This window comes from Triticum aestivum, chromosome 5A, assembly GCF_018294505.1.
Source record: "Triticum aestivum cultivar Chinese Spring chromosome 5A, IWGSC CS RefSeq v2.1, whole genome shotgun sequence".
Taxonomy (NCBI): domain Eukaryota; kingdom Viridiplantae; phylum Streptophyta; class Magnoliopsida; order Poales; family Poaceae; genus Triticum; species Triticum aestivum.
The window spans coordinates 48,098,901-48,124,865 of record NC_057806.1 but is presented as its reverse complement, the minus strand read 5'-3'; the positions used below and the strand labels follow the sequence as shown (position 1 = coordinate 48,124,865).

General features: G+C 43.9%; 1 pseudogene; it reads right to left on the bottom strand.

Moving 5' to 3' along the window:
• Positions 1-25,504, bottom strand: part of LOC123101209 (uncharacterized) — a 141,533-nt pseudogene extending 116,029 nt beyond the window's left edge.
• Between the last annotated feature and the right edge of the window lie 461 nt (positions 25,505-25,965).

Sequence of the window (25,965 nt, the reverse complement as noted above, 5' to 3'; positions counted from 1 at the left end):
ATGACTCCTAGGTCGGTAATGAACTCCTTCACCCAGACTGCTTCTTGTGCTGCCTCCGAGGCTGCCATGTACTCCGCTTCACATGTAGATCCCGCCACAACGCTTTGCTTGCAACTGCACCAGCTTACTGCCCCACCATTCAAAATATACACGTATCCGGTTTGTGACTTAGAGTCATCCAGATCTGTGTCGAAGCTAGCATCGACGTAACCCTTTACGACGAGCTCTTCGTCACCTCCATAAACGAGAAACATTTCCTTAGTCCTTTTCAGGTACTTCAGGATATTCTTGACCGCTGTCCAGTGTTCCATGCCGGGATTACTTTGGTACCTTCCTACCAAACTTACGGCAAGGTTTACATCAGGTCTGGTACACAGCATAGCATACATGATAGACCCTATGGCCGAGGCATAGGGGACGACACTCATCTTTTCTCTATCTTCTGCCGTGGTCGGGCATTGAGCCGTGCTCAATCTCGTACCTTGCAATACAGGCAAGAACCCCTTCTTTGACTGATCCATTTTGAACTTCTTCAATATCTTGTCAAGGTACGTACTCTGTGAAAGACCAATGAGGCGTCTCGATCTATCTCTATAGATCTTGATGCCTAATATATAAGCAGCTTCTCCAAGGTCCTTCATTGAAAAACACTTGTTCAAGTAGGCCTTTATGCTTTCCAAGAATTCTATATCATTTCCCATCAACAGTATGTCATCCACATACAATATGAGAAATGCTACAGAGCTCCCACTCACTTTCTTGTAAATGCAGGCTTCTCCATAAGTCTGCATAAACCCAAACGCTTTGATCATCTCATCAAAACGAATGTTCCAACTCCGAGATGCTTGCACCAGCCCATAAATCGAGCGTTGGAGCTTGCACACCTTGTCAGCATTCTTAGGATCGACAAAACCTTCCGGCTGCATCATATACAATTCTTCCTTAAGGAAACCATTAAGGAATGCCGTTTTGACGTCCATTTGCCATATCTCATAATCATAGAATGCGGCAATTGCTAACATGATTCGGACGGACTTCAGCTTCGCTACGGGTGAGAAAGTCTCATCGTAGTCAACCCCTTGAACTTGTCGATAACCCTTAGCGACAAGCCGAGCTTTATAGATGGTCACATTACCATCCGCGTCTGTCTTCTTCTTAAAGATCCATTTATTTTCTATGGCTCGCCGATCAACGGGCAAGTCAGTCAAAGTCCATACTTCGTTTTCATACATGGATCCTATCTCGGATTTCATGGCTTCCAGCCATTTGTCGGAATCCGGGCCCGCCATCGCTTCTTCATAGTTCGAAGGTTCACCGTTGTCTAACAACATGATTTCCAAGACAGGGTTGCCGTACCACTCTGGTGCGGAACGTGTCCTTGTGGACCTACGAAGTTCAGTAGCAACTTGATCTGAAGTTTCATGATCATCATCATCAACTTCCTCTCTAGTCGGTGCAGGCACCTCAGGAACATTTTCTTGAGCTGCGCCACTTACCGGTTCAAGAGGTAATACTTCATCAAGTTCTACCTTCCTCCCACTTATTTCTTTCGAGAGAAACTCTTTCTCTAGAAAGGACCCATTCTTGGCAACAAAGATCTTGCCTTCGGATCTGAGGTAGAAGGTATACCCAACAGTTTCTTTAGGGTATCCTATGAAGACGCATTTTTCCGACTTGGGTTCGAGCTTTTCAGGTTGAAGTTTCTTGACATAAGCATCGCATCCCCAAACTTTTAGAAATGACAGCTTAGGTTTCTTCCCAAACCATAATTCATACGGTGTCGTCTCAACGGATTTTGACGGAGCCCTATTTAAAGTGAATGCGGCAGTCTCTAAAGCATAGCCCCAAAATGACAGCGGTAAATCGGTAAGAGACATCATAGATCGCACCATATCTAATAGAGTGCGATTACGACGTTCGGACACACCATTACGCTGAGGTGTTCCAGGCGGCGTGAGTTGTGAAACTATTCCACATTTTCTTAAGTGTGTGCCAAATTCGTGACTCAAGTATTCTCCCCCACGATCTGATCGCAAGAACTTGATTTTCCTGTCACGTTGATTCTCAACCTCACTCTGAAATTCCTTGAACTTTTCAAAGGTCTCAGACTTGTGTTTCATTAAGTAGACATACCCATATCTACTCAAGTCATCAGTGAGGGTGAGAACATAACGATAGCCACCGCGAGCCTCAACACTCATTGGACCGCACACATCAGTATGTATGATTTCCAATAAGTTGGTTGCTCGCTCCATTGTTCCTGAGAACGGAGTCTTGGTCATTTTACCCATGAGGCATGGTTCGCACGTGTCAAATGATTCGTAATCAAGAGACTCTAAAAGTCCATCTGCATGGAGCTTCTTCATGCGTTTGACACCTATGTGACCAAGGCGGCAGTGCCACAAGTATGTGGGACTATCATTATCAACCTTACATCTTTTGGTATTCACACTATGAATATGTGTAGCATTACGCTCGAGATTCATTAAGAATAAACCATTCACCATCGGAGCATGACCATAAAACATATCTCTCATATAAATAGAACAACCATTATTCTCGGATTTAAATGAGTAGCCATCTCGAATTAAACGAGATCCTGATACAATGTTCATGCTCAAAGCTGGCACTAAATAACAATTATTGAGGTTTAAAACTAATCCCGTAGGTAAATGTAGAGGTAGCGTGCCGACGGCGATCACATCGACCTTGGAACCATTCCCGACGCGCATCGTCACCTCGTCCTTCGCCAGTCTCCGCTTATTCCGCAGCTCCTGCTTTGAGTTACAAATGTGAGCAACCGCACCGGTATCAAATACCCAGGAGCTACTACGAGTACTGGTAAGGTACACATCAATTACATGTATATCACATATACCTTTCGTGTTGCCGGCCTTCTTGTCCGCTAAGTATTTGGGGCAGTTCCGCTTCCAGTGACCACTTCCCTTGCAATAAAAACACTCAGTCTCGGGCTTGGGTCCATTCTTTGGCTTCTTCCCGGCAGCTTGCTTACCGGGCGCGGCAACTCCCTTGCCGTCCTTCTTGAAGTTCTTCTTACCCTTGCCTTTCTTGAACTTAGTGGTTTTATTCACCATCAACACTTGATGTTCCTTTTTGACTTCTACCTCTGCTGATTTCAGCATTGAATATACCTCAGGAATGGTCTTTTCCATCCCCTGCATATTGAAGTTCATCACAAAGCTCTTGTAGCTCGGTGGAAGCGACTGAAGGATTCTGTCAATGACCGCGTCATCCGGGAGATTAACTCCCAGCTGAGTCAAGCGGTTATGCAACCCAGACATTTTGAGTATGTGCTCACTGACAGAACTATTTTCCTCCATCTTACAGCTGAAGAACTTGTCGGAGACTTCATATCTCTCGACCCGGGCATGAGCTTGAAAAACCATTTTCAGCTCTTCGAACATCTCATATGCTCCGTGTCTCTCAAAACGCTTTTGGAGCCCCGGTTCTAAGCTGTAAAGCATGCCGCACTGAACGAGGGAGTAATCATCAGCACGTGACTGCCAAGCGTTCATAACGTCTTGGTTCTGTGGGACGGGTGCGTCACCTAGCGGTGCTTCTAGGACATAATCTTTCTTGGCAGCTATGAGGATGATCCTCAGGTTCCGGACCCAGTCCGTATAGTTGCTGCCATCGTCTTTCAGCTTGGTTTTCTCTAGGAACGCGTTGAAGTTGAGGACAACGTGGGCCATTTGATCTACAAGACATATTGTAAAGATTTTAGACTAAGTTCATGATAATTAAGTTCATCTAATCAAATTATTCAATGAACTCCCACTCAGATAGACATCCCTCCAGTCATCTAAGTATAACATGATCCGAGTTAACTAGGCCGTGTCCGATCATCACGTGAGACGGACTAGTCAACATCGGTGAACATCTTCATGTTGATCGTATCTTCTATACGACTCATGCTCGACCTTTCGGTCTTCTGTGTTCCGAGGCCATGTCTGTACATGCTAGGCTCGTCAAGTCAACCTAAGTGTATTGCGTGTGTAAATCTGGCTTACACCCGTTGTATTCGAACGTTAGAATCTATCACACCCGATCATCACGTGGTGCTTCGAAACAACGAACCTTCGCAACGGTGCACAGTTAGGGGGAACACTTTCTTGAAATTATTACGAGGGATCATCTTATTTAAGCTACCGTCGTTCTAAGCAAATAAGATGTAAAACATGATAAACATCACATGCAATCAAACAGTGACATGATATGGCCAATATCATTTGCTCCTTTTGATCTCCATCTTCGGGGCTCCATGATCATCGTTGTCACCGGCATGACACCATGATCTCCATCATCGTGTCTTCTTGAAGTTGTCTCGTCATCTATTACTTCTACTACTATGGCTAACGCTTTAGCAATAAAGTAAAGTAATTACATGATGTTTATGTTGACACACAGGTCATAAATAAATAAAGACAACTCCTATGGCTCCTGCCGGTTGTCATACTCATCGACATGCAAGTCGTGATTCCTATTACAAGAACATGATCATCTCATACATCACATATATCATTCATCACATCCTTTGGCCATATCACATCACAAAACACTTGCTGCAAAAACAAGTTAGACGTCCTCTAATTGTTGTTGCAAGTTTTTACGTGGCTGCTATAGGATTCTAGCAAGAACGTTTCTTACCTACGTCAAAACCACAACGTGAATTGCCAATTTATATTTACCCTTCATAAGGACCCTGTTCATCGAATCCGATCCGACTAAAGTGGGAGAGACAGACACCCGCCAGCCACCTTATGCAACTAGTGCATGTCAGTCGGTGGAACCAGTCTCATGTAAGCGTACGTGTAAGGTCGGTCCGGGCCGCTTCATCCCACGATGCCGCCGAATCAAGATAAGACTAGTAACGGCAAGCAAATTGACAATATCAACGCCCACAACTACTTTGTGTTCTACTCGTGCATAGAAACTACGCATAGACCTAGCTCATGATGCCACTGTTGGGGAACGTAGCAGAATTTTAAAATTTTCTATGCATCACCAAGATCTATCTATGGAGTCATCTAGCAACGAGGGAGAGAGGAGTGCATCTACATACCCTTGTAGATCACGAGCGGAAGCGTTCAAGAGAACGGGGTTGATGGAGTCGCACTCGTCGTGATCCAAATCACCGAAGATCCTAGCGCCGAACGGACGGCACCTCCGCGTTCAACACACGTACGGAGCGAGGACGTCTCCCGCGCCTTGATCCAGCAAGGAGGAGGGAGAGGTTGAGGAAGAGGGCTCCAACAGCAGCACGACGGCGTGGTGGTGGTGAAGCTGCAGTACTCCGGCAGGGCTTCGCCAAGCTCTTACGGAGGAGGAGAGGTGTTGGGGAGGGGAGGGGCTGCGCCTTGGATGTTATATGCAGCCCTCCCCTTGCCCCTCTATTTATAGGGGAAGGAGGAAGGGGGGCGGCCCCCTCTAGATGAGATCTAGAGGGGGGGCAGCCCCCTCTAGATGAGATCTAGAGGGGAGGCGGCGGCCAAGGGGAGGGGGCTTGCCCCCCAAGCAAGGGGGCGCCCCCTTTAGGGTTCCCCCCCCCCCCAACCCTAGGTGCATGGGCCCAAGGGGGGATGCAGCCAGCCCATGTAGGGCTGGTTCCCTTTCCTCTACAGCCCATTAGGCCCTCCGAGAGAGGTGGCCCCTCCCGGTGGACCCCCGGAACCCCTCCGGTGGCCCCGGTACAATACCGATATGCCCCCGAACCTTTCCGGTGACCGTATGACAACTTCCTATATATAAATCTTCACCTCCGGACCATTCCGGAACTCCTCGTGACGTCCGGGATCTCATCCGGGACTCCGAACAACATTCGGTAATCACATACAAGTCTTCCTAACAACCCTAGCTTCACCGAACCTTAAGTGTGTAGACCCTACGGGTTCGGAAGACATGCAGACATGACCGAGACAACTCTCCGGTCAATAACCAACAGTGGGATCTGGATACCCATGTTGGCTCCCACATGCTCCTCGATGATCCCATCGGATGAACCACGATGTCGAGGATTCAATCAATCTGTATACAATTCCCTTTGTCAATCGGTACGTTACTTGCCCGAGACTCGATCGTCGGTATCTTGATACCTTGTTCAGTCTCATTACCGGCAAGTCACTTTACTCGTACCATAATGCATGATCCCGTGATCAACCACTTGATCACATTGAGCTCATTATGATGATGCATTACCGAGTGGGCCCAGAGATACCTCTCCGTCATGCGGAGTGACAAATCCCAGTCTCGATTCGTGCCAACCCAACAGACACTTTCGGAGATACCTGTAATGTACCTTTATAGTCACCCAGTTACGTTCTGACGTTTGGCACACCCAAGGCACTCCTACGGTATCCGGGAGTTGCACAATCTCATGGTCTAAGGAAATGATACTTGACATTCAGAAAAGCTACAGCAAACGAACTACACGATCTTTGAGCTATGCTTAGGATTGGGTCTTGTCCATCACATCATTCTCCTAATGATGTGATCCCGTTATCAATGACGTCCAATGTCCATAGTCAGGAAACCATGACTATCTTTTGATTAATGAGCTAGTCAACTAGAGGCTCACTAGGGACGTGTTGTGTTCTATGTATTCACACATGTATTACGATTTCCGAATAACACAATTATAGCATGAACAATAGACAATTATCATGAACAAAGAAATATAATAATAACCATTTTATTATTGCCTCTAGGGCATATTTCCAACAGTCTCCCACTTGCACTAGAGTCAATATTCTAGTTACATTGTGATGAATCGAACACCCATGCAGTTCTGGTGTTGATCATGTTTTGCTCTAGGGAGAGGTTTAGTCAACTGATCTTCTACATTTAGGTCCATATGTACTTTACAAATCTCTATGTCTCCATTTTGAACACTTTCACGAATGGAGTTGAAGCGACGCTTGATATGCCTGGTCTTCCTGTGAAACCTGGGCTCCTTGGCAAGGGCAATAGCTCCAGTGTTGTCACAGAAGAGAGTCATCGGGCCCGACGCATTGGGTATGACTCCTAGGTCGGTAATGAACTCCTTCACCCAGACTGCTTCTTGTGCTGCCTCCGAGGCTGCCATGTACTCCGCTTCACATGTAGATCCCGCCACAACGCTTTGCTTGCAACTGCACCAGCTTACTGCCCCACCATTCAAAATATACATGTATCCGGTTTGTGACTTAGAGTCATCCAGATCTGTGTCGAAGCTAGCATCGATGTAACCCTTTACGACGAGCTCTTCGTCACCTCCATAAACGAGAAACATTTCCTTAGTCCTTTTCAGGTACTTCAGGATATTCTTGACCGCTGTCCAGTGTTCCATGCCGGGATTACTTTGGTACCTTCCTACCAAACTTACGGCAAGGTTTACATCAGGTCTGGTACACAGCATAGCATACATGATAGACCCTATGGCCGATGCATAGGGGACGACACTCATCTTTTCTCTATCTTCTGCCGTGGTCGGGCATTGAGCCGTGCTCAATCTCGTACCTTGAAATACAGGCAAGAACCCCTTCTTTGACTGATCCATTTTGAACTTCTTCAATATCTTGTCAAGGTACGTACTCTGTGAAAGACCAATGAGGCGTCTCGATCTATCTCTATAGATCTTGATGCCTAATATATAAGCAGCTTCTCCAAGGTCCTTCATTGAAAAACACTTGTTCAAGTAGGCCTTTATGCTTTCCAAGAATTCTATATCATTTCCCATCAACAGTATGTCATCCACATACAATATGAGAAATGCTACAGAGCTCCCACTCACTTTCTTGTAAATGCAGGCTTCTCCATAAGTCTGCATAAACCCAAACGCTTTGATCATCTCATCAAAATGAATGTTCCAACTCCGAGATGCTTGCACCAGCCCATAAATCGAGCGTTGGAGCTTGCACACCTTGTCAGCATTCTTAGGATCGACAAAACCTTCCGGCTGCATCATATACAATTCTTCCTTAAGGAAACCATTAAGGAATGCCGTTTTGACGTCCATTTGCCATATCTCATAATCATAGAATGCGGCAATTGCTAACATGATTCGGACGGACTTCAGCTTCGCTACGGGTGAGAAAGTCTCATCGTAGTCAACCCCTTGAACTTGTCGATAACCCTTAGCGACAAGCCGAGCTTTATAGATGGTCACATTACCATCCGCGTCTGTCTTCTTCTTAAAGATCCATTTATTTTCTATGGCTCGCCGATCAACGGGCAAGTCAGTCAAAGTCCATACTTCGTTTTCATACATGGATCCTATCTCGGATTTCATGGCTTCCAGCCATTTGTCGGAATCCGGGCCCGCCATCGCTTCTTCATAGTTCGAAGGTTCACCGTTGTCTAACAACATGATTTCCAAGACAGGGTTGCCGTACCACTCTGGTGCGGAACGTGTCCTTGTGGACCTACGAAGTTCAGTAGCAACTTGATCTGAAGTTTCATGATCATCATCATCAACTTCCTCTCTAGTCAGTGCAGGCACCTCAGGAACATTTTCTTGAGCTGCGCCACTTACCGGTTCAAGAGGTAATACTTCATCAAGTTCTACCTTCCTCCCACTTATTTCTTTCGAGAGAAACTCTTTCTCTAGAAAGGACCCATTCTTGGCAACAAAGATCTTGCCTTCGGATCTGAGGTAGAAGGTATACCCAACAGTTTCTTTAGGGTATCCTATGAAGACGCATTTTTCCGACTTGGGTTCGAGCTTTTCAGGTTGAAGTTTCTTGACATAAGCATCGCATCCCCAAACTTTTAGAAACGACAGCTTAGGTTTCTTCCCAAACCATAATTCATACGGTGTCGTCTCAACGGATTTTGACGGAGCCCTATTTAAAGTGAATGCGGCAGTCTCTAAAGCATAGCCCCAAAATGACAGCGGTAAATCGGTAAGAGACATCATAGATCGCACCATATCTAATAGAGTGCGATTACGACGTTCGGACACACCATTACGCTGAGGTGTTCCAGGCGGCGTGAGTTGTGAAACTATTCCACATTTTCTTAAGTGTGTACCAAATTCGTGACTCAAGTATTCTCCCCCACGATCTGATCGCAAGAACTTGATTTTCCTGTCACGTTGATTCTCAACCTCACTCTGAAATTCCTTGAACTTTTCAAAGGTCTCAGACTTGTGTTTCATTAAGTAGACATACCCATATCTACTCAAGTCATCAGTGAGGGTGAGAACATAACGATAGCCACCGCGAGCCTCAACACTCATTGGACCGCACACATCAGTATGTATGATTTCCAATAAGTTGGTTGCTCGCTCCATTGTTCCTGAGAACGGAGTCTTGGTCATTTTACCCATGAGGCATGGTTCACACGTGTCAAATGATTCGTAATCAAGAGACTCTAAAAGTCCATCTGCATGGAGCTTCTTCATGCGTTTGACACCTATGTGACCAAGGCGGCAGTGCCACAAGTATGTGGGACTATCATTATCAACCTTACATCTTTTGGTATTCACACTATGAATATGTGTAGCATTACGCTCGAGATTCATTAAGAATAAACCATTCACCATCGGAGCATGACCATAAAACATATCTCTCATATAAATAGAACAACCATTATTCTCGGATTTAAATGAGTAGCCATCTCGAATTAAACGAGATCCTGATACAATGTTCATGCTCAAAGCTGGCACTAAATAACAATTATTGAGGTTTAAAACTAATCCCGTAGGTAAATGTAGAGGTAGCGTGCCGACGGCGATCACATCGACCTTGGAACCATTCCCGACGCGCATCGTCACCTCGTCCTTCGCCAGTCTCCGCTTATTCCGCAGCTCCTGCTTTGAGTTACAAATGTGAGCAACCGCACCGGTATCAAATACCCAGGAGCTACTACGAGTACTGGTAAGGTACACATCAATTACATGTATATCACATATACCTTTCGTGTTGCCGGCCTTCTTGTCCGCTAAGTATTTGGGGCAGTTCCGCTTCCAGTGACCACTTCCCTTGCAATAAAAACACTCAGTCTCGGGCTTGGGTCCATTCTTTGGCTTCTTCCCGGCAGCTTGCTTACCGGGCGCGGCAACTCCCTTGCCGTCCTTCTTGAAGTTCTTCTTACCCTTGCCTTTCTTGAACTTAGTGGTTTTATTCACCATCAACACTTGATGTTCCTTTTTGACTTCTACCTCTGCTGATTTCAGCATTGAATATACCTCAGGAATGGTCTTTTCCATCCCCTGCATATTGAAGTTCATCACAAAGCTCTTGTAGCTCGGTGGAAGCGACTGAAGGATTCTGTCAATGACCGCGTCATCCGGGAGATTAACTCCCAGCTGAGTCAAGCGGTTATGCAACCCAGACATTTTGAGTATGTGCTCACTGACAGAACTATTTTCCTCCATCTTACAGCTGAAGAACTTGTCGGAGACTTCATATCTCTCGACCCGGGCATGAGCTTGAAAAACCATTTTCAGCTCTTCGAACATCTCATATGCTCCGTGTCTCTCAAAACGCTTTTGGAGCCCCGGTTCTAAGCTGTAAAGCATGCCGCACTGAACGAGGGAGTAATCATCAGCACGTGACTGCCAAGCGTTCATAACGTCTTGGTTCTGTGGGACGGGTGCGTCACCTAGCGGTGCTTCTAGGACATAATCTTTCTTGGCAGCTATGAGGATGATCCTCAGGTTCCGGACCCAGTCCGTATAGTTGCTGCCATCGTCTTTCAGCTTGGTTTTCTCTAGGAACGCGTTGAAGTTGAGGACAACGTGGGCCATTTGATCTACAAGACATATTGTAAAGATTTTAGACTAAGTTCATGATAATTAAGTTCATCTAATCAAATTATTCAATGAACTCCCACTCAGATAGACATCCCTCCAGTCATCTAAGTATAACATGATCCGAGTTAACTAGGCCGTGTCCGATCATCACGTGAGACGGACTAGTCAACATCGGTGAACATCTTCATGTTGATCGTATCTTCTATACGACTCATGCTCGACCTTTCGGTCTTCTGTGTTCCGAGGCCATGTCTGTACATGCTAGGCTCGTCAAGTCAACCTAAGTGTATTGCGTGTGTAAATCTGGCTTACACCCATTGTATTCGAACGTTAGAATCTATCACACCCGATCATCACGTGGTGCTTCGAAACAACGAACCTTCGCAACGGTGCACAGTTAGGGGGAACACTTTCTTGAAATTATTACGAGGGATCATCTTATTTAAGCTACCGTCGTTCTAAGCAAATAAGATGTAAAACATGATAAACATCACATGCAATCAAATAGTGACATGATATGGCCAATATCATTTGCTCCTTTGATCTCCATCTTCGGGGCTCCATGATCATCGTTGTCACCGGCATGACACCATGATCTCCATCATCATGTCTTCTTGAAGTTGTCTCATCATCTATTACTTCTACTACTATGGCTAACGCTTTAGCAATAAAGTAAAGTAATTACATGACGTTTATGTTGACACGCAGGTCATAAATAAATAAAGACAACTCCTATGGCTCCTGCCGGTTGTCATACTCATCGACATGCAAGTCGTGATTCCTATTACAAGAACATGATCATCTCATACATCACATATATCATTCATCACATCCTTTGGCCATATCACATCACAAAACACTTGCTGCAAAAACAAGTTAGACGTCCTCTAATTGTTGTTGCAAGTTTTTACGTGGCTGCTATAGGATTCTAGCAAGAACGTTTCTTACCTACGCCAAAACCACAACGTGAATTGCCAATTTCTATTTACCCTTCATAAGGACCCTGTTCATCGAATCCGATCCGACTAAAGTGGGAGAGACAGACACCCGCCAGCCACCTTATGCAACTAGTGCATGTCAGTCGGTGGAACCAGTCTCATGTAAGCGTACGTGTAAGGTCGGTCCGGGCCGCTTCATCCCACGATGCCGCCGAATCAAGATAAGACTAGTAACGGCAAGCAAATTGACAATATCAACGCCCACAACTACTTTGTGTTCTACTCGTGCATAGAAACTACGCATAGACCTAGCTCATGATGCCACTGTTGGGGAACGTAGCAGAATTTTAAAATTTTCTATGCATCACCAAGATCTATCTATGAAGTCATCTAGCAACGAGGGAGAGAGGAGTGCATATACATACCCTTGTAGATCACGACCGGAAGCGTTCAAGAGAACGGGGTTGATGGAGTCGTACTCGTCGTGATCCAAATCACCGAAGATCTTAGCGCCGAACAGACGGCACCTCCGCGTTCAACACATGTACGGAGCGAGGACGTCTCCCGCACCTTGATCCAGCAAGGAGGAGGGAGAGGTTGAGGAAGAGGGCTCCAACAGCAGCACGACGGTGTGGTGGTGGTGAAGCTACAGTACTCCGGCAGGGCTTCGCCAAGCTCTTACGGAGGAGGAGAGGTGTTGGGGAGGGGAGGGGCTGCGCCTTGGATGTTGTATGCAGCCCTCCCCTTGCCCCTCTATTTATAGGGGAAGGAGGAAGGGGGGCGGCCCCCTATAGATGAGATCTAGAGGGGGGGCGGCGGCCAAGGGGAGGGGGCTTGCCCCCCAAGCAAGGGGGCGCCCCCTTTAGGGTTTCCCCCCCAACCCTAGGTGCATGGGCCCAAGGGGGATGCAGCCCATGTAGGGCTGGTTCCCTTTCCTCTACAGCCCATTAGGCCCTCCGAGAGAGGTGGCCCCTCCCGGTGGACCCCCGGAACCCCTCAGGTGGCCCCGGTACTCCGAACAACATTCGGTAATCACATACAAGTCTTCCTAACAACCCTAGCGTCATCGAACCTTAAGTGTGTAGACCCTACGGGTTCGGGAGACATGTAGACATGACCGAGACGAATCTCCGGTCAATAACCAACAGCGGGATCTGGATACCCATGTTGGCTCCCACATGCTCCTCGATGATCTCATCGGATGAACCATGATGTCAAGGATTCAATCAATCCGTATACAATTCCCTTTGTCAATCGGTACGTTACTTGCCCGAGACTCGATCGTCGGTATCCCGATACCTTGTTCAGTCTCGTTACCGGCAAGTCACTTTACTCGTACCGTAATGCATGATCCCGTGATCAACCACTTGATCACACTGAGCTCATTATGATGATGCATTACCAAGTGGGCCCAGAGATACCTCTCCGTCATACGGAGTGACAAATCCCAGTCTCGATTCGTGCCAACCCAACAGACACTTTTGGAGATACCTGTAATGTACCTTTATAGTCACCCAGTTACGTTGTGACATTTGGCACACCCAAGGCACTCCTACGGTGTCCGGGAGTTGCACAATCTCATGATCTAAGGAAATGATACGAGACATTCAGAAAAGCTACAGCAAACGAACTACACGATCTTTGAGCTATGCTTAGGATTGGGTCTTGTCCATCACATCATTCTCCTAATGATGTGATCCTGTTATCAATGACATCCAATGTCCATAGTCAGGAAACCATGACTATCTTTTGATCAACGAGATAGTCAACTAGAGGCTCACTAGGGACGTGTTGTGGTCTATGTATTCACACATGTATTACAATTTCCGGATAACACAATTATAGCATGAACAATAGACAATTATCATGAACAAATAAATATAATAATAACCATTTTATTATTGCCTCTAGGGCATATTTCCAACACAAGGTTGATCTTGGGGACTTTTGTCCCATTAAATTTAGCCCTTTTGATTACTTTTGCTTGCGTCAAAGAAAACTTGCTGCCGAACGTAGAGAATATGAAATGAGTTTTAATAATCTATCTTACTATTATGGCAATACCTAGATCTATTCTTGCTTGTTATGCCTAGCTAGGGGCGTTAAACGATAGCGCTTGTTGGGAGGCAACCCAATTTTATTTTTATTCCTTGCTTTTTTCTCCTGTTTAGTAATAAATAAATTATTTAGCCTCTGTTTTGGTTGTGTTTTTTGTGTTTAATTAGTGTTTGTGCCAAGTAGAACCATTGGGAAGACTTGGGGAAAGTCTTGTTGAACTTTCTGTAAAAAAACAGAAACTTTAGCGCTCACGAGAACTGCTGTAATTTTTATTTGGAGAGTGATATTTAGTTAATTATTTTTGCAGATGATTAATAGATAAATTCCTCACTTCCAGCAATTTAGTTTTGAATTTTTGGGGTTTCAGATCTTGCACTAGCTACAGATTACTACAGACTGTTCTGTTTTTGACAGATTCTGTTTTTCGTGTGTTGTTTGCTTATTTTGATGAATCTATGGCTAGTAAAATAGTTTATAATCCATAGAGAAGTTGGAATAAAGTAGGTATAACACCCATATAAATAAAGAATGAGTTCATTACAGTAACTTGAAGTGGTCTTTTGTTTTCTTTCGCTAACGGAGCTCACGAGATTTTCTACTTTGAGTTTTGTGTTGTGAAGTTTTCAAGTTTTGGGTAAAGATTTGATGGATTATGGAACAAGGAGTGGCAAGAGCCTAAGCTTGGGGATGACCATGGCACCCCCAAGATAATCTAAGGACACCTAAAAGCCAAAGCTTGGGGATGCCCCGGAAGGCATCCCCTCTTTCGTCTACTTCTATCGGTAACTTTACTTGGAGCTATATTTTTATTCACCACATGATATGTGTTTTGCTTGGAGCGTCTTTTATAATTTGAGTCTTTGCTTGTTAGTCTACCACACTCATCCTTGCTGTACACACCTTTTGAGAGAGCCATACATAATTTGGAATTTGATAGAATACTCTATGTGCTTCACTTATATCTTTTGAGCTCTATAGTTTTACTCTATGTGCTTCACTTATATCTTTTGACTTATATATTTTTGCTCTAGTGCTTAACTTATATCTTTTAGAGCACGGTGGTGGATTTGTTTTATAGAAACTATTGATCTCTCATGCTTCACTTAGATTATTTTGAGAGTCCTAATAGCATGGTAATTTGCTTAATAATAAATATGCTTGGTATTCAAGATTTGTAAAACTTTCTTTTGAGTGCATTGAATACTAAGAAAAAAATTGATGCTTGATAATTGTTTTGAGATATGAGGATGGTGATATTAGAGTCATGCTAGTTGAGTAGTTGTGAATTTGAGAAATGCTTGTGTTAAAGTTTGTGATTCCTGAAGCATGCACGTATGGTGAACCGTTATGTGATGAAGTCAGAGCATGATTTATTTATTGATTGTCTTCCTTATGAGTGGCGGTCGGGGATGAGCGATGGTTTTTCCTACCAATCTATCCCCCTAGGAGCATGCGCGTAATACACTTTGATAACTTCTAGATTTTTGCAATAAGTATATGAGTTCTTTATGACTAATGTTGAGTCCATGGATTATACGCACTTTCCTTCCTTCCACCATTGCTAGCCTCTCTAATACCGCGCACTTTTCGCCGGTATCATACACCCACCAAATACCTTCCTCAAAACAGCCGCCATACCTACCTATCATGGCATTTCCATAGCCATTCCGAGATATATTTCCATGCAACTTTCCACCGTTCCGTTCATTAAGACACACTCCATCATTGTCATATTGCTAGCATGATCATGTAGCTGACATCGTATTTGTGGCAAAGCCACCATTCATAATTCTTTCATACATGTCACTCTTGATTCATTGCATATCCCGGTACACCGCCGGAGGCATTCATATAGAGTCATATTTTGTTCTAAGTATTGAGTTGTAATTGTTGAGTTGTAAGAAAAAAAGAAGTGTGATGATCATCATTTTTAGAGCATTGTCCCAAGTGAGGAAAGGATGATGGAGACTATGATTCCCCCACAAGTCAGGATGAGACTCCGGACGAAAAAAAGAGGCCATAAAAAAAGAGAAGGCCCAAAAAATGAGAGAAAAAGAGAGAAGGGACAATGTTACTATCCTTTTACCACACTTGTGCTTCAAAGTAGCACCATGATCTTCATGATAGAGAGTCTCTCATTCTGTCACTTTCATATACTAGTGGGAATTTTTCATTATAGAACTTGGCTTGTATATTCCAATGATGGGCTTCCTCAAAAAGCCCTAGGTCTTCGTGAGCAAGCGAGTTGGATGCACACCCACTTAGTTTCTTTTGTTGAGCTTTCATATACTTATAGCTCTAGTGCATCCGTTGCATGGCAATCCCTACTCACTCACATTGATATCTATTGATGGGCATCTCCATAGCTCGTTGATATGCCTAGTTGATGTGAGACTATCTTCCCCTCTTTTTGTCTTCTCCACAACCACCATTCTATTCCACATATAGTGCTATATCCATGGCTCACGCTCATGTATCGCGTGAAGATCGAAAAAGTTTTGAAAATGTCAAAAGTGTGAAACAATTGCTTGGCTTGTCATTGGGGTTGTGCATGATTTAAATACTTAGTGTGGTGAAGATAGAGCATAGACAAACTATATGATTTTGTAGGGATAGCTTTCTTTGGCCATGTTATTTTGAGAAGACATAATTGCTTTGTTAGTATGCTTGAAGTATTATTATTTTTATGTCAACATGAACTTTTGTCTTGAATCTTTTGAATCTGAATATTCATACCACAATTAAGAAGATTTACATTGAAATTATGCCAAGTAGCACTCCACATCAAAAATTCTGTTTTTATCATTTACCTACTCGAGGACGAGCAGGAATTAAGCTTGGGGATGCTTGATACGTCTCCAAAGTATCTATAATTTTTGATTGCTCCATGCTATATTATCTACTGTTTTGGACATTATTGGGCTTTATTATCCACTTTTATATTATTTTTGGGACTAACCTATTAACCGGAGGCCCAGCCCAGAATTGTTGTTTTTGCCTGTTTTAGGGTTTCGAAGAAAAGGAATATCAAACGAAGTCCAAACGGAATGAAACCTTCAGGAACGTGATTTTCTCGCCGAATACAACTCAGGAGACTTGGACCCTAAGTCAAGGCACATAACAGGAGGCCACGAGGTAGGGGGCGCGCCCTACCCTACCAGGCACGCCCCCACCCTTGTGGGCCCCCTGTTGCTCCACCGACGTACTTCTTCCTCCTATATATATCCACGTACCCCCAAATGATCAGAAACGGAGCCAAAAACCTAATTCCACCGCCGCAACTTTCTGTATCCACGAGATCCCATCTTGGGGCCTGTTCCGGAGCTCCGCCGGAGGGGGCATCGATCATGGAGGGCTTCTACATCATCATCCAAGCCCTTCCGATGAAGTGTGAGTAGTTTACTTCAAACCTACAGGTCCATAGTTAGTAGCTAGATGGCTTCTTCTCTCTTTTTGGATCTCAATACAATGTTCTCCCCCTCTCTCGTGGAGATCTATTTGATGTAATCTTCTTTTTGTGGTGTGTTTGTTGAGACCGATGAATTGTGGGTTTATGATCAAGTCTATCTTTGAATAATATTTGAATCTTCTCTGAATTCTTTTATGTATGATTGGTTATCTTTGCAAATCTCTTCGAATTATCAGTTTGGTTTGGCCTACTAGATTTGTTGTTCTTGGCATGGGAGAAGTGCTTAGCTTTGGGTTCGATCTTGCGGTGTCCTTTCCCAGTGACAGAAGGGGCAGCAAGGCACGTATTGTAACGTTGCCATCGAGGATAACAAGATGGGGTTTTTATCATATTGCATGAAACTATCCCTCTACATCATGTCATCTTGCTTAAGGCGTTACTCTGTTTTTAACTTAATACTCTAGATGCATGCTGGATAGCGGTCGATGAGTGGAGTAATAGTAGTAGATGCAGGCAGGAGTCGGTCTACTTGTCTCGGACGTGATGCCTATATACATGATCATACCTAGATATTCTCTATGCTCAATTCTATCAATTGCTCAACAGTAATTTGTTCACCACCGCAGAATACTTATGCTATTGAGAGAAGCCACTAGTGAAACCTATGGCCCCCGGGTCTCTTTCTCATCATATTAATCTCCATCACTTTATTATTGCTTTGCTTTTACTTTGCCTTTTACTTTTTACTTTGCATCTCTATACCAAAAATACCAAAAATATTATTTATCATCTCTATCAGATCTCACTTTCGTAAGTGACCGTGAAGGGATTGACAATCCCTAAGCGCGTTGGTTGCGTTGAGCTATTGTTTTTGTGTAGGTACAAGGGACTCGTGCGTAGCCTCCTAATGGATTGATACATTGGTTCTCAAAAACTGAGGGAAATACTTACGCTACTTTGCTGCATCATCCTCTTCTCTTCGGGGAAATCCAACGCAGTGCTCAAGAGCTAGCAGCAGTATCTTACCTCCCCTTGTAGTTGAGGGATATATCTTGGTTTTTGGATCTCTCAAGTTCTTCATAATGATAAGTAGATATAGATCCCAAGTGACTCGAAGAATAGAGCTATGTTCCCCGGCAACGGCGCCAGAAAATAGTCTTGATAACCCACAAGTATAGGGGGTCGCAATAGTTTTCGAGGGTAGAGTATTCAACCCAAATTTATTGATTCGGCACAAGGGGAGCCAAAGAATATTCTCAAGTATTACCAGCTGGGTTGTCAATTCAACCACACCTGAAAACTTAATATCTGCAGCAAAGTATTTAGTAGCAAAGTAATATGATAGTAGTGGTAACGGTAGCAAAAGTAATGTTTTTGGTATTTTGTAGTGATAATAGCAATAGCAACGGAAAAGTAAATAAGCGGAGAACAATATATGGAAAGCTCGTAGGCAATGGATTGGTGATGGAGAATTATGGCGGATGCGGTTCATCATGTAACAATCATAACATAGGGTGACATAGAACTAGCTCCAATTCATCAATGTAATGTAGGCATGTATTCCGAATATAGTCATACATGCTTATGAAAAAGAACTTGCATGACATATTTTGTCCTATCCTCCCGTGGCAGCGGGGTCCTAATGGAAACTAAGGGATATTAAGGCCTCCTTTTAATAGAGTACCGGAACAAAGCATTAGCACATAGTGAATACATGAACTCCTCAAACTATGGTCATCACCGGTAAGTATCCCGATTATTGTCACTTCGGGGTTAACGGATCATAACACATAATAGGTGACTATAGACTTGCAAGATAGGATTAAGAACTCTCATATATTGATGAAAACATAATAGGTTCAGATCTGAAATCATGGCACTCGGGCCCTAGTGACAAGCATTAAGTATAGCAAAGTCATAGCAACATCAATCTCAGAACATAGTGGATACTAGGGATCGAACCCTAACAAAACTAACTCGATTACATGATAGATCTCATCCAACCCATCACCGTCCAGCAAGCCTATGACGGAATTACTCACGCACGGCGGTGAGCATCATGAAATTGGTGATGGAGGATCGTTGATGATGACAATGGCGACGGATTCCCCTCTCCGGAGCCCCAAACGAACTCCAGATCAGCCCTCCCGAGAGGTTTTAGGGCTTGGCGGCGGCTCCGTATCGTAAAATGCGATGAATTATTTTCTCTGATTTTTTCTCCCCGAAAGCGAATATATAGAGTTGGAGTCGAGGTTGGAGGAGCTCCAGGGGGCCCACGAGGTAGGGGGCGCCCCCCCACCCTCGTGGACAGGTGGTGGGCCCCTGGTCTTCATCTTTTGCAAGGATTTTTTATTATTTCTGAATAGATGTTCCGTGAAGTTTCAGGTCATTCCGAAAACTTTTGTTTCTGCACATAAATAACACCATATCAATTCTGCTGAAAACAGCGTTAGTCCGGGTTAGTTCCATTCAAATCATGCAAGTTAGAGTCTAAAATAAGGGCAAAAGTGTTTGGGAAAGTAGATATGACGGAGATGTATTGACGTGCTGCAAAAATAGTTTATGGCCTTCCAATGTTCAAATGGCTCTTTGAACCATCTATCACTATGAAAATTTGCATAACCTGGAGAAGTGCGGTGTAGTCGTCGATCTCATATGGACAACAATAAATCATTGTTTTTATCTTGATCGATGAAGCAAATAATCAAACTGAAATTCTATTTATATTGAACAATCGATTCGATCTCAGTAAAAATGAAATTGAATTTCAATGCACTTCTTAAAACTTACAATGAGCTTTCCATGTTTTTTCTTCATAATGTGCTATTCCTCTAAAAACATCTCCTGCTAGAAACGGCTTCCTCTTCCTCGCCGATCAAAACTATAGCCTTCACGGCGTCGACTGCGCAAGGCGGTGGATGAAATCTCGTTATCAGTCGGCTGAGTGTAAGCTTTTCCCGTATTCTTTTCAGGGCAGTTGTATTTTTATATATGGAAAAGATAATTTGTGTCCAGTAGAGTATATCGTGTTTTTTATATAAAAGGATTCCGAAAAGCATTTTCTCTTCAATAATTATATAAATATTGTAAAATTATATGTTTAAATAACGGACAAATTATATATGAAAATAATGGACACAATCTAATAATTATCGTTCATATCTAAAAAATATGTCCACTTCATATTTAAAAATTGTTGACTATGTACTAAACAAATATCCTTATAAAAAACTTCACACATATGTGACAGTTATTCATGTTGATTTAGTATATGTTCATGTGTGTTAGAATACATATTTCATATAATTTAACATATTTACATATTTTGTCTAAAAAGGTGGAAAAATAAAATAGTCAAAAGCTACGGTGACTTCGTAAATCTCAAGATGATGTGCCGGCTTAGTCTTTCGGAAATACTTATAAGGGTAGGGTGTGCGTGTGTGCGTTCATAGAGGTGAGTGTATACGCGTGTATATGAGCGCTTGTGTCTGTACTGATGCTCAAAAAAAAGAAAGAGATACCTGAAAGAATACAAAAAAAACCAATAAAGAAACCAAAAAAGGAAAACAGAAAAGGCATGCAAAAAATATGAAGATAAAAGTGTTGCCCATGTTTGAAGCTCTTCACCCGATGATTGCTTAACCCCGGCGACATATGCTTGCGACAGTTGCACGACGTTGAGCGCAAAGTGGGTCGGCCAAATCACACTACTATTGTGCGCATGGGCAACAATTTGCCGCAGTGAGTGTCTAGTAGAAAAAGAACTATTGAAAAAAGCAATAGAGAAAAGAACATAAAAAACTAAAAACTAAAACTAGACACAAACCTTATAGAAGGTTCCTAAAACTTGAAAAACCACAAGTATGACGTTCCCAAAAACTGAAGTATACCGCTAGCTAAATGATTCATCCCAATTGCTTTTCCAGCACACCAAAGTTCAAGTCACGCTGGTGCTCATATTTTTCTGCATTTATTTCAGCCTTTTCGGCGATGTGTGTTCAGTAGGAGGAGATGTTTCCGTCGACTACGAAGGCGTCTATGGTGACTTCATCAATTTTAAGATGATGTGCCGGCTTAGTCTCTCGAAAATGCTCACATGGGTAGGGTGTTCGTGTATGTGTTCATATGGGTGAATGTATATGCGTAGGTATGCGCGTTTGTTGTTTGCACTGTGTTAAAAAAATTGGTCCTCACATCGCTCCTTCACGGTCAACAATCTTCCGCGACAAGTAGCAAATAGGAAATACCCAATCAGGAAGAATGGTCCTAAATCTGTCGATACCTATTCAACGCTTCAGGCGCCGGTTATAACATTAACCATACCGAGCTCACATCCTTCGATCTAAGCAGGTAGCGGGAAGTTCTTCCTAGTTTTTGGGAAGCTTCTCGAAGCTTTTCCAGCCTGGTTTTGCGAAGTTTCTGAAATATTTTGACCTTTTTTCTTTTTGTTTCTAATTTTTCCAAACCTTTTTCTTCTCTTTCCTTTCCCTTTTTTCAAATGCACGAAATTTTTCAAAATTTGACTTTTTTTACAAATCCATAAACTATTCTCAAATTTGTAAACTTTTTCCAACTTTGCAAACTTTTTTTGAAATTTCATGAAATTTCTGTAAATCCGTGAACTTTTTCAGTTGTTGCTAAATTTTTAGTGCACTCTATTCGAATTTCATGAAATATAATTTCAAACATGTGAACTTTTTAGTTTTGCTAATTTTTAAATTCATGAACCTATGAAAATATGGAATTTTTGGAGTGAACTATTCCCAAATTCGTGAACTTTTTTCATTTTTGTGTACTTTCTCAAACTCGTCTAGTTTTTTGAACTCATGAACTTTTCTCAATTTTTGTAAACTTTTTTAAAATCTTTGAACCATTTTTAAAAGGCACAGTTTTCTTTAATTTTATGCTTATTTTTAAAATTTATGAACCGTTTGCAAATTTGTGATTTTTATTCAGATCTAGTACCTTTTTTCGAAAGTCAATGGTTGACTGCTCAGCCATGAACGAGCCGAGCGAGCGAGCACGTTGGGCAGGCCCAAGTCCGTGGCTGCGTGAGCGCGAATTCTGCAAAGGGGCGCCTGAAGCGCGGTTTAGGAGGACTCTCTAAAGTTTTCTCAGTCGTGGAAAATAACAGACGTGTAATGGACCAGTCTATTTATTATTTCTTTTCTTTTTTTGGTTTCTTCTTCTAATTTATGTTTTTGAAATTCTATTTTTAGGCGTTTACTTACTTAGTAAGTTTATTGTTTATCAATTAGCTCCCTTATATTCTATTTTCAATTTTAAATTTCCTTTTCATATTTTCCTTTTAATTTATTTTTAGTTATACATATATATATATATATATATATATATATTTAAAATACATGAATGTATATTTTGACATGCATGAACAAGTTTTTTCAAATACATGAAAGTTTTGGAAATAGATACATATTGCCTTTTGTATATACTAGTAAATGGCACGTGTCATGCACGTGTAGAGATAGTTATTAATACACATACATGTGGGTAATTTTAAGTAGTATCATATTTCACAAAAAAGGTTAAGTAGTACTACCCCTATTTAGGTGAATAAGTCATTCAGGTAGTTCTAGGCCATCGATTTGAGGAATTAAATATGTGTTATATGTCATGAAAAGTATATCACTAGATTTCTACACGGATGTAGTTTTTAAATATATATTTTTTGTCACATATAATACATATTTAAATAGTTAAATCGTTGACCTAGAATTACGCGAATGACTCATTCGCTGAAACGGAGGTAGTATCATGATTTGAACTAATTAATTATTAATTATAAAAATTTGCACGATTTAATAAATATATCTATGAAATACCGAATTTATGCAATATAGAATACCATGAGAAAAAGTATACCAGGTTCGTCCTCACATGTTTGTCTTAATAAAGTTTAAATTTAACTTCAGTTCAAACCTGCGATACTTATTATGGATCGAAAAAATATTTGATTGAGCAACTGAGAGAGAATTGTTTGCAAGTTATTTATCGCTAGAAAATAAAATAATAATTTAAACATTAATTGTATCTGTTTACAAATCAGAGTTTTCACAGAATTGTTGATAAAAACTAAGAAAAACAAGGGTAATAAATATTTATAAAATATATTTATAAGAGAAAGTAAAAGCTATTTAGCTGTACATATATACATTTTCATTTTGTTTGTCATTGTTTAATTTATTTTAGCCTGTGCGCCTTTAGAACAACTCTAGCAGACCCTGCAAAAATTTGCGGGTTCATGAAAACCGCTTTTACGGGTCAAAAACATACGCGTCCGAGCAGAACCCATATCTAAACCTGCATAAATTGAAAAACTTTTTTCGCGGGAGAAATTGCATAGACAGAGTTCATCACATACTACATTGTTCATCACATACTACATTGTTCATCACACTACAAGCATACATACTACGTTAAGCTAGTACTAGGGGGGCGGATCTAAACGGCGGCTAGGTCGCGGCAATTGGACGACGCCGTGGAGGAGCCGGACGCTCACTCCTTCTCGCCGGAGCTGCAGAGATCGATGAACTTCTCCGCCTGCTCCACGCGGATGCGGCGCCACTCCTCGGCCTTCTCCTTGGCGGCGACCGCCTGCCGCCACTCGAGGGCTTCGAGCTCCTCGGCATGGCGGCGACGCTCCTCCTCCTCGCGCACGCTCCGCTCGGCGAAGGCGGCGGCGACGGTGTTGAACTCCACGACGTAGTCCTCAGGCCCGATGACCCCGCGGTGGCCGAGCAGAGCGGGCTCCTCAGGCTCCTCCTTCACCGGCACGAAGGGGAACGGCGCCGGCGACTCTGGCTCCTCCTCCTCGTCCGACCACTCCCTCTTCACGGGGAGGAAGCCTGCGGCGGCGGCGGCGGAGGATCCGGCGTACGAAGAACGCGCGGAGGAGAACGACGCGCGCCGGCGGTCGTACTCCACCGTCTTCGGCAGTCGAAGCTCGCCGGCGGCGAAAGCCCGCGGTTGGTCCACTTCCACGCGCTGCGCTTCCTCGCGCCGTCGGGCCGGACGCGCCGCTCGCGCTCCGGGTCCCTCTCACGGCCGGATCGGCTACCGGAGCCGCGTCCGGAGCTCCACATTCGCCCCCACATGACAGCTGGAGACAGGGCGGAGGGTCGCCGGCGGCGAGAAATTGGGAGAGGAGAAAGGGGATCGTGTGGCTCGCGGCGGCGGGGGATAGGATTTAGACCCGCAAAAGGGTCGCGGAACCGCACTTATAGTGCTCGGGGCGTGCAGTTTGCGAGCTGCGGCAAAAGTTTTTGCGGGCCGGGTGAGTATGCGGGCTCTTTTCTGGTTGTAAAATTGGCCCGAGCCCGCATACTCGTCGGAATTTTTACGAGCCGAACATTTTGCGGGGTCTGCTAAAGTTGCTCTTACCCAGGCTACACCATCACATGCTTTCTCTCTCTCTCTCTCTCATTATGATACGTACTTGCTAGTTGCCACTGCTAGTACTCCTGGTGCCACTTTACTCTACTCCTGCATGCATCACCGGAGTCTGCTGGAAATTTCTGGATAGTGGCTTGGCTATAAGGCCAACTTCACCGCGCGACCTCAAACGGACGTCTGGTTTGGCCGGATTTTGTCTCTTTGAGGCGCCGATGGGTTCGCCCATGTCCGCATTTGTCTGATGGGTTGTGGGTGCGTCCAACGCGCGGCCGCTCCCCAAAACCTGTCCCGGGTGGACGTGAATAAAAAAATTTAAAAACATAAATGAAATGACTAAAAAATTAAATAAACGCAGTTAAAAAAACATAAACATATATATAGGGGTTACGGCCATAAAACGGCACAGTTTATCAGTCCACTTAAACAGCCCAGTTCATAATTAACATAAAACCAAAAAAGGCCTCCCGCTCGCTCCTATCGTGCCTGTCGATGTCGTGGCCGTCGCCGCCTTCACTGGCCGCCGGTGTCGTCGTCGTCGCTGATGAGGCCGACGTATTCCGGCGACGTCCACAGGTGGGCCGACGGTCCGTGGTGCACGGGGGCGGCGGGCTGCAAGGTGGCCTGTGGTGCCTGCACCACCTCCTCCCGAGGCGAGGCCTCCCGCTCCGGCGATCGCGGCGGCGTGGGGCACCAGTTCACAGCCCCCAGGGCGGCCGCCATCTGCTCAGCGGAGCACGACCAGCTCCACCCCTGGCCCACCAGGTCAGGGTGGAACGCGGCCACCGGCGGCTCCTCCACCACCTCCTCCCGAGGCGTCATCTCCAGCTCGGGGATGGCGACGTCGCCGGCCGCGGAGAGGGCCATCGTCGCCTCGAGGTCCGCCCATTGGCGCTCGTCGTGCGTGTGCATGGAGTCCTTCAGCACACGCGCCATGAGTCAGGCCTCCTCCTCCGCCGTCATGCGAGGAGGTGGGGGTGGCGATGGAGATGGCGACGGCGACGGCGTGGGCGTCAGGCCGCGGACCTGCGTACACCCACGCGCCTGGGGAGCCGCTCGGGGCTCACGTGGCGCAGCGAATCCTCGCAATGTAGGCCATCAGATTAACATATCCAACGGTTTATATGCAGCCACGTATACCGGTAACACAAGCCATTAAATTTGAGCCGTCCGATTAGAAAGATCCAACGGTCCATATGACTTGCTACTCGTACACTATATAGGAGTATAGATAAATATGTTCGAAAAAGAAATTAGGGAAAACTTGTATATTTTTCGTTACAAAATTTATTTATTTCTAAATATTTTCTGAGATTAAAAAATCACATACTTGTATGGGTTTGTATGGCAAGATAATTTTGAGGTAATGGACCGCACCAGAAGCAACAAATAGGAGC